Source organism: Triticum aestivum, chromosome 6D (assembly GCF_018294505.1).
Source record: "Triticum aestivum cultivar Chinese Spring chromosome 6D, IWGSC CS RefSeq v2.1, whole genome shotgun sequence".
NCBI classification, from domain to species: Eukaryota; Viridiplantae; Streptophyta; class Magnoliopsida; order Poales; family Poaceae; genus Triticum; species Triticum aestivum.
Window position 1 is genome coordinate 494,052,421 of NC_057811.1, and position 10,753 is coordinate 494,063,173.

The following is a 10,753-nucleotide window of genomic DNA, read 5'->3' on the forward strand; positions in this document are numbered from 1 at the left end:
ATTTTGCGACATACTTGCACCCACGTTACAACATACATACAACCTGTTTTATTTGGTAGCACACTTCACTAACATGAAGAACGATAGTACAAATAGATGCTCGATCGAGCCTCAAGTGTGGACAGAAATTTAGCTAGAAAAGACACATAGATGCAGTTGAAAGGAAAAGCAAACACCAATTAAGGCCCTAGAAAACATACAGGAGGAGAAGCAGTTCCTAGTTAAGGGCATGTTTGGAGTCCCTCCGCTCCACGCCGCCGCTCCCGGAGCAGGTGAAGTTCTAGTTAAAAACTACGGAGTGAGCGAACAGGTACTCCACAAATTCTTATATTCCAGGGAGCTGGTGGATTCCCGAACAACTCCTAAAATGCACACCTCAGCTGAAGTCCACTATCACTTTGATCGGATTGGACTCAGTGGAGCCAGTCCTGAGCTGCTCCACTGCACATTCCATTGCCAAGTTGCCTTTCTTGCCACGGATCTTGACTTGTTTAAGGCTCTTCAAGTTCTGGATGCCAACAATGCTCATCTCCTCGTTGTCAAATCCCAAAACAAGTGTCTCGAGCTTTCCCATTGATCCTTCCTCGAATGTGAGCTTTGTCAAGGTGGGAGTTGATGACAACTCTAGGATCCTCAGCACCGGGAAGTTGTGTGAGATACGTGCAACCAATTCTGGGTCTTGGTAGAAATTTTCCGTCAATTGGACGCTCTGCAGGTTGGGCAATCTACATAAGTCATCAAATAACTGGTCGCCAGCAAGTCTTGTCCAACCCATTTGAAACTTTCTGAGGTGTGTGAGTGATGAAATCCAGTTTGGCAATTGGCTAATCTTGCCATTCAAACTAAGGCATTGGAGGACTGACGGGTCCAGATAGAGTGACTGGAGAGCGTCTGTCTTGCTCAGGGAGGAGGCAAGCACACACAAATACTCCGCATGCTCGTGCTGGCTCTCAATTCTGATACTTAGTGCCACCAAATGTGGAAGTTCACCGATCTCCTTGGCAACCCTAATATCGCCGCCTTTCAGAACTCCATTTTCCATCTCGCGCAGTGCATTCATCTTCCACAACCCCTCTGGAAGAAGCCACCCATTGGACCTTAGGCGCTCTAGCTTGCTAAGTTCTGTCACAGTTTGGGGTAGGAGCATCCCGATACCTGTGTTTTTTATATCAAGAATCTCCAAGTGCTCTAGATTGCCAACTTTCCGAGGTATCTTTGAGACGTTTGTACCCCTCAAGCTCAAAAACCTTAGAAGATACAATCCGCATACATCTCTCATGTGCTTGTCTTGTAGGGCCTTGCAATCCTCAAGGTCAAGTACCCTCAGCAATTTGAACTCGGCTATACGATCCAACAGTTTGCTAGGGCTGAGGCTATAGTGCATAAATGTGGTCAGTGATCGGATATACCGTACCTTCATCGTGCCAATGCCAGACACCCCATGATGCTGCTCGTCATGGTCATATCCATGTAAGGATAGGTGGCGGACCCTATCATGTCCATGTGGCATTCCTCTGCATTGTCTTCCCACCAAGCTAACAAAGTTAGACTCCTTGGATTTGGACACCAAGACCTCAAGGATGATGTCATGCACCCGACACCCGACACCCCTCCACCTCAACTTCTCTACAATAAGGGCCATCAATACGTACAAACTTCTCTAGTTGAATCATGTTCCTCCTTATCAACTCATCCAAGTATGCTTCTGCAATCTCCAACATGGTCAACCCTAAGATCTCAGGGACTAAACCTTCAGCAATCCATCTGTATAGCAGCCTATCCTTGGCAGTCACATAATCCTCCGGGAAAATGCTTAGATATAGTATCATGCAAGCCTTGAGCTGACGTGGTAGGTGGTCATAACAGAGTGTAATCATCTGCCTCGTCTCCTTCATGGTAGGATATCTCTCCATCTGAGAACCAATTGATCTGGAAACTACTTCCCACATCTCTTTGGCTTCGGCCGACACATAGCTAGACAGAAGGCCGGCGATGCTAATGATGACCAGCGGCAACCCACCACATTTATTCAAAACCTCGTGCATGACTGATTCCAATCCATCAGGGCATGCATCCATGGAGCCAAATACTCTCTTCATGAACAGTTTCTATGATGGACAAAGTTGACACTCGCTGCCTCGGTCAGCGCCCGTGTCCGGGTTGTCAAAATGATTCTGCTACTGCAATTATTTTCCGGCAATCTCTTGCAGATGGCTCCCCAAGCTGATACAGTCCATACATCATCGATCACAACACTAGTGCAGAACCGGGCTTTAGCGCCGGTTCGTAAGGGTCTTTAGTGCCGGTTCCACAACCGACACTAAAGAGTGGGGACTAAAGGTCCCCCCCCCTTTAGCACCGGTTCATCACGAACCGGTGCTAAAGTGCCACCACGTGGCACGAGCCAGGCCCAGGTGCGTGCAGGACATTAGTACCGGTTGGTAACACCAACCGGTACTAAATGTTTGGGGGTGTTTTGGTATTATTTTTTATTTTTTCTTTAATTTTGTGTTTTCAATTTAATTTAGTGATTATTTTAGTTGTTAAATCATTAGGTGAAAGTACCGCAGATTAGTTTCGACTGGATGCATGTGGATCCGAGCTAAGTGATCAAGTATATGTCATATCCATATTATACTTGATCACCTATAATTAAGTGATCAAGTATAATATGGATATGGCATATACTTGATCACTTAGCTAGGATCCATCCAGCTGAAACTAATCTGCGGTTTCTTTTATAAATGATATAATAACTCATCATCATCATCATCATATTAATATAAAAACTCTTGCATCATATCATCAACAACAGTAAATTAGCTAGCTAAAAATCATCATAGTCGTCATTACCACTGTTTAACCATCATAGTCATTACCGCTATCTAATCAGCACCAACACTAGCTTAAAGAAAAAAATATTCACTTGTACCAGAAGCAAAGATATCATCGAGTTTAACATGGTCATCATATTATAAGCGTTCATAACACCACAAAATTAAATCACCCGTTGAGATTAAGTTCAGGACGAAGAACACGGACATGAAAGGACAAAAGTACTAAGAGCATGAACTAGCTAAATCACTCCTGCTGCTCTCTCTCAGGTAAAATAGCATAGAACATGTATAGCTCTCCTGATTCATCATACTGGAGCATGCAGATGAACCTGTCTCCTAATCGTGGGCTGCGCTTCTCATTGGTGCCCCCTAGTACTTCTCTGGGATCATTAACAATTTTGCTCCAATCTTTCACTATTAAGCATTCATCGCTATTAGAAATCCTGAATGCACTCATGGGCAATGTAGGATATCTTGGCCGTAAGCTAACCATTGACATGTGACCTTTAGTCTCGATCCACTCAGGCACAACTGTCATCGGGAGTCCCTGTTAAAGAACATCATATAGTAATTAATATACTTAGCAATGAAAGTTTAGCAAAAAAATAATGTATGCAAAAGATGCACTGAGGACAAATAGTAAAAATCTTACCATCTTTCGTAAATAGATGTGACCGTAGTTTAATACGATCACTATTGGTCGCACGTTTTGAGTACTAACATTTCTAAGTGCAGGAAGAAAATTTGTCTTGACAGTATGAAGATCCTCAAGCCATGAAACATAATGACTTATCTTCTCGCAGTTTAGTTCAGCTCCGGGACTGTAGTAGGTCCTGTCTATCAAGCGTTGGACATGTTTGCTTGAATGGAAATAAGCTGTCAATAGAAATTTGTTGTCAACTATTTTTATATAGTTTTTGTCTTTTCTGTTTTATTTATTTTCTGTTTTATTATGATGCATACTGAACGCAAAAATATGCTGGAGTTCAAATAAGTTTAAAAAACATTGAAGTGCCCGTGTAACAGATGAGTTCTTGTCCGAAACCCTGATACTCCGAAAGAGATTGTCCAGTTTGTACACGAAGTGCGTCCAGTTTTTGCCGTAACCCTCTCTACTCTCTTGCACATGCTATGCGGGTGAAATGATGATACCATGCCAAGTTTCAACATTTTCAGAGTTCATTTTGTAGCGATTTTCAATTTCACGGTCATTTAGCTCTGAAAACAAATCGGTAAATGACTGAAAAATAGCAAATGATGTCAGAACGTGTTGAAAATTGATGACGTCGCTTTGAATGGTACGTACTGAACACAAAAAAAGTCTGGAGTTGTAATAAGTTTAAAAAAATGAAGTGCCGGTGTAACAGATGAGTTTTCGTCCGAAACCGGCCCTGATACTTCGAAAGAGATTGACCAGTTTGTACACGAAGTGCATCCAGTTTTTGTCGTATTGTCCAGTTTATACACGAAGTGCATCCAGTTTTTGCCGTAACACAAGAAGTCCGGAGTTGTAATAAGTTATTAAAAATTAAAAAAAAGGCGCAATGCTCGTTAATTAGCTTCAAGCCTTTCGGAATAGTGTAGACTGCACTGCAGCCTCAAGGCTTGAAGCTAAGCAACGTGAAGGTGAGCACTGCGCCTCTTCTTTATCGTCTCTGCATTCAGGGCTTATAAACCGCTCCTAGTGCCTCTCTCTTCGCGAGGTGGGACTAAAAACAGCTTAGTAAGAAACTCTAGTACCGGTTCATGCCACGAACCGGTACTAAAGGTGCTCGTGGGGCCACAACCTCATTAGTACCGGTTCGTGGCACGAACCGGTGCTAAAGGTTCGCCACGAACCGGTACTAAAGAGCTCCTCCCGCCTAGCCGTTGGAACCGGCACTAATGGACACATTAGTGCCGGCTCAAAATCAAACCAGCACTAATGTGCTTCACATTTGACCCTTTTTCTACTAGTGCAATAAAATACTTGGTTTAATTGGCCATGTACACGCTTGGAGTTAGAAATTTTGTCTATGTGCAAAAATGGCATTGCAAATTGTTGCTCAACTAGAAATACCAACAACATTTACAAAAATTAAGGAGTTTATCAGTTCCTTTTCCCAGAAAAATGGATTTTGATTTCTCTGCAATCTAATTTTTTTTTGTCCATTTGTTGCAATAATGTCCTCCTTTTTGGTGATTTCTATCCAAACTTGTGCAATAAGAAATGTATGAAGTGAGCAACATACAGATACAAAAAAGATATGGAACGACCGGTGCCGGTATGATCCTACGTGATCACATGGGTGCAGTTATCTACGCGGCATGCACATGACTCCCGAACTGCCCGGGTGCACCGGAGGGGGAGCTATCGGCGTGTGAGTCCTGAAGTTAGCATTGCACTGGACTCCCCTACCAATCCATATGGAGACAGACTGTGCAAAGGTCATGAAGCTCCTTGAATCAGGTTCAAAAGAAGATCAAGGAATATGTTTCAGGTGGAGGCCGTCTCTGAGATGTTGCAAGAAATATCAATATAAATCACAAAAATAGGCTGTGCATGCTATGGCAGCGATGGGTCGTGGTCAACAGTGTATGGCTTGTTGCTTAGCAAACTCCCCCCAGGAGATTAGCATTGTTGCTTCAAATGATTGTACTCCCGCTGTTGATTGAATGAAATGAAATGATCCCCCCCCCCCCCCCCCTCAAAAATAAAAATGAATATAGAAAGATATATAATGCATTGCGTACTGATATTTATTACACAATTTTGCAACAAGAAATTGAAAGATAATGCACTGCAGCAGAAAATAGAAAATCTTAATTCTGCACTGCACACTATCCCAGTTTATCACTAGTAGCAAATTTACTAAAAACTGGAATACTTTTTAGTGCTTGCATTTCAGAAAAGCTGCTAGGCCGCATGCGCATGTCCTCAAGACTAGTAGAATTACGTACTACTCTTCTCTGTCCCATAATAGTGTTAAAAACAGGACGCGGATTTGGTGAACATGGATGCGCGCGCACCCTTTATGAATAGTAAATTCAAAGAAAGGTAGAAAAATCAAAAAAATATGAATTTATTTTTTAAATATACATAGTCAACCGGTATACTCACATATGAAGTTTCACGAAGAAATCACATCCGTGGTATTCTGGACAAAAATGACAAAATCGAAGCTATATTAAAAAACACTGTTTAATGAATAGTATGATCGCATTTGTATTTTCTTCACTAAGAATACCATGGGTGTTAATACATCATGAAACTTCACACGATGAGTAGAATGGTCGACTAAGATTCATACCGCGATATTTCAGATTTTTTTTTTTCCAGTATTTTTTATGAATTTACTATTCACATGGGTGCGCACCCATGTTCACCTTTGTATTTTCGTTAAAAACGCTCTCATATTATGGGACAGAGAGAGTACTTGAGAAGGTGATCCAAGAGTTTGCAATATTTATAAAGATGATGTCGACATAAGATTTAATTTTGATTGTGCTTGTATTATATTTATAAAAAATGATGTTGAGCAGAGATCAAAAAATTTTGGGGGACGATAGTCTATACCTCGTGTGCTCGAGGAGCTCCTTGATCTGTCTGGACAGCTCTTCCACATCCATTCGGTGGATTTGCTCATCAAATGGTTTCTTCTTGAGGATCTGCTTTAGCAGTCGTACCAGCAATTCCTTCATGTCCTTCTGGGCATGGAATGCTCGTGACACGGATATCCGTGCCTGACGGGAGAAGTCTGCATCCAGGTGCCGGCACAACTCCATGGCCAGGGTTGTCTTCCCTAGCCCTCCAAACCCCACAATGGAGAACACCTCCAGACGTCCATGGACCGAGCGCGCCTTGATCTTCTCAGCCAGGTAGTTGACCTGTTCCGTGATGCCGACAACAGGGTGGTCGGCAGAGCGGAGGGCAAACGCGGAGAAACGGACCGCCGATATAGGGTCTTCGGCAGATCTTGGTAGCGCCACCTGGTCGATGCTGTAGCGAGCGCGACGTTCGCTGACGATGGTGGTACGGGCAAGGAGGGCGTTGATATCAGCAGCGAGCGTGCGCTGCAGCACAAGTCTCTCATACCTATATCCGACAATGTGCTTGATGCGGGCAAACAGCTATCTGGCCCAGAAGGTGAGCCGCGTGCCGCCTATGTCATCTGCTGTCAGGAGTGGGATGGGGCGGATGATGCGGAGCGAGTACATGTCGGTGCAGTCCTCGGCGTCATAGACAAGATCGTGCACCTGCTTCTTCCATTCACGTACGACGTGGTTGACGGAGCCCTCCTCAGCTTCGGAGATGACGCGGAGGACGGCGTTCATGGTTGCCAGCTCGTCCCGCAGGTGCCTGACCTTGTCGCCGACACCACGGATCTCCTTTAGCTCCTCCACCAGCACCTGCCCGACCTTGCTGACGATGGACTGTGCCACGCTCTCCATCCTCGAGGAGCTTCAAGAAAACCTTGGTTTGTTCGTTGGTTGGAGGAGGAAGAGCGCAGCTGGAAAATTGGTAATGGTCTTCTCACCCGGGCTGGACTTGTCTTTATAATCTGGGACTGGGAAGCCCGCTGTCATTATGTGATAAGTTAAATGAACCATTTTTGGATTAAACATCAATACACTGTCTAAACATACTACAATATCCTTGGTCTAATCCATATATACATATCATTTAGACATCATCATCCATATTTTTTGTACACGATTAAGCAAATAGTTGGATCAATTAAAGGTAGATTCATTGGAGCTAATATGCATGAATAAAAAGGTTCACTTTTGGACGGACAATTACTATTCTAAGTATTACTAGTTTTTTTTTTGCGAGGGATTAGTAGTGTTTATTTATTGTGTCTTTGGTCCCAATAAACAGTTTGAACATACATTTTTAGTAAAAGAATGATGTTTCATGGAAAAGGGTTTATTAATGTCTAAATTGTAGCCAAAACTCTTAACAATAATTTTGGTGAATATTTTTTCCTCTTAACTTTTACTCGTCTTTAAGTTCTTTTTGTTAATCATGGGATCATCCATCAGATATCATGTCAATTGCGCATTAGACGATTACTCAATCGGCAGGCATACTTATAAACAACTAAAAAGACAATGGCCCACCGGTCATAAGTTTATACTTGAGAGTTGAGCTGCTAGCTATTATCCAGCTCCATCTTGAGTGTGATGATGAATTCTCAAATTAAGCTATTAAGATGCATATCAAAGTAGACCTCCACGCAGTCTAGGTTTATATGTAACTAAGAAGTGGCTAAGTCCTGACATTGACAGAGGACCTAATTAAGAAACACATTTGAGTTTCTTGATTAGCCGAGTTTGTTAAATCATTGATTTACATCTAAGATTCAACTACCGGATGGCTTAAGCAACTGGGCACCTGTACCCGCAGCTGATATACTACTGTATTTTGAATTAATTTTCTACTAGCCAGCTACGAATCAAGTTGACTTTTGTTCCGTATGTAGTCTATAGTAGAATCTCTAAAAGGACTTATATTTAGGAACAGAGGGAGTAGGAAGGATGCATGCCCCAGATTGTAAACATGACAATATTTCAATCTCTATTTCGATATTTATTGTAATTGGGAGTGTGTATGTTATTTTTTCCATTAATTAAGTACCATCTATAAAGTGGCACAAAAGCTTATTCTCTAATTACCATCGCACAGGTCAACATTTTGGTAAAGCCTGCAGTGCAACCACAGCTATAACAAACTCTGAAAGGATGACAACAACCATTCCAGATCGATCATATGTCAATACAAGCTATCAGCCAGCTCTCCATCAAACTGGCAAGTACTCTTATTAATTACTCCCTCCGTCCCATAATGTAAAAAATATCTTATATTATAAGACGGAGGGAGTAACTGTTAAGCAAGATCTTGATTTGAGAAGACTTGGGATGGGTCGAAGTCCTACTAACTAATGAAGGAAGCCAGCAGGTATGAACGTGACACATACAACTTGGCTAGGCTTGACAGACTTGAGGAATCGATCAAGTCATAATCTAAAAGATCAATATTGGTTCTGAGCCGGTTCGATGGACACTCTGTTCACGTTAACCTAACGTGGATCATGGCCACTATAGCACCTGTTGTCACATGCCCACATGGGGTTGGTTTATAGCTCTGATCGAGATTATTGGACATGTTTCATGGCGCAACACAGCCTCGTCTTCGTCATCTCTCAAGGAACCAAAAATACATACTATATATTGTACAGGTTTTTTCCGAAAAGGAACATTACCCTGGGCTTTGGATCAAAGTAGTGCATGCATGCATCGTTATTAATTTATCCATCAGAGTCTGACAAAATAAATACAAAGATCAACCTAAAGACACCTTCGAGGTGAAAAAGTCACTAAACCTACAAGTATAAAGATGTGTCCTGACCGCATCAACGGACACCATCTAATCCAGTGGCCTCAAGAAGCAGCCCCCCCCCCCCCCTCCCTCGACCGACTGGCAAGTTTAGAGTACCAACCGGTCTAGGCGTCCCACAACGCGCACCGCATGCTCTAGGATCTACCGCCGCCATCTTCCGCCGTCCCATCTTCAGGAGGGATCATTCCATAGATCTTGCCAGGCCGATCTGACGTTGACGGACCATGACGCCAGACAACGCTACCAGCTTGCATGCGTCCATCAAACCACATCCAACACTAAGACTCAACTGCTCCACGCCGACGAGACCCGTCGTCTTCAATGCGGTAGATGTAACACCGCTCCATCCGTTGGTCCCTCTAGTGAACCTCTGCTCCTAAACAATTCCCTCAGAAGGCAGAACGACACCACAGTCTCCGTCATCATCTGATCCGGGAGACCAAGATCTAGGGTTTCCCCCAGAACAAATGCCCCGTGAAGGAAGATGGGCACGCCATCTGCAACTGCCCACGAACACAAATGGTGCCCACCACCGCATAGCTCTCATGACGATGCCTTCAAGGAGAACATGACGTCATGAGTGTCGTCGCCACCCATCGTAGTTAGGGTTTTCACGCGAGAAGTAGTCAAGTGGGAAGACGCAGGGCGGACCCGAACGACGTCTCCAAGAAGAAGATTGGCACCCTTGGGCGTCGTCGCAGTCGCGGGCGACAAGAGCCGACCAGGGAATTATCTCAATCCGGATCCCCACCTCCCACTCCGCCCTGCCCGTGACCGGCTAGCAGCGTGGACATGTCCGGTGAGACAGAGTGCATGTAGCAGGGAATGGAGCAAGAAATAGATCGACACTGTTGGCCACCGGGACAGCAAGTCGTGGCACCAACCCGCTTGTGGATCGATGACCACCCGAGTCAACCCCTGGCAGCCCTCCCGCCCCGCCGCGCCACCGGATCGGGGGGCCATACTAGGGGGCCGCCGCCCATGATCCATGGCCCTATGCCCCAGATCAGGAGGAGCAGCGCAAGCCCCACCACCATAGTCCCTGGTTGCGTCGTGGGCTTGCCTGTCGTCGGTCTAATGGGGCGGCGAGGAGGAAGGGAGGATATCGAGGACCGGCGGCGGATGGAGGCGTCGCCCTCGTGTCACTCTAGGCAGGGGCCACTAGTAGAAAATGGGCCTTTAGTCCCGGTTCTGGAACCAGGACTAAAGCCCAAAACCTTTAGTCCCGGTTCTCTTACGAACCGGGACTAAAGGGGTTCCACGTGGCCGCTGTCTGGAGCTCGACCTTTAGTCCCAGTTGTAACACCAACCGGGACTAAAGGAATTTTTTAATTTTTTTTGAAAAAATGATTTTTTTTCTTGATTTTCAATTTTTTTGAATTATTTGAATTTAATCTCTAATCACCCCTCGTCACTGCCCAATTTAATCTCTAATCTCTAATCATCCCTCATCATTCCAAATCGTCTAACTTCCCGACCGGTCACAGCTCAATACGGTTTTTTTCGACATCGTGTGCAAAAGATATAGTCGTTT

General features: G+C 44.2%; 1 pseudogene; it reads right to left on the reverse strand.

Annotated features, from left to right (window-relative positions):
* Positions 1-376: 376 nt before the first annotated feature.
* On the reverse strand, positions 377-7,268 carry LOC123142828 (disease resistance protein Pik-2-like; annotated as a pseudogene).
* Positions 7,269-10,753: the final 3,485 nt, after the last annotated feature.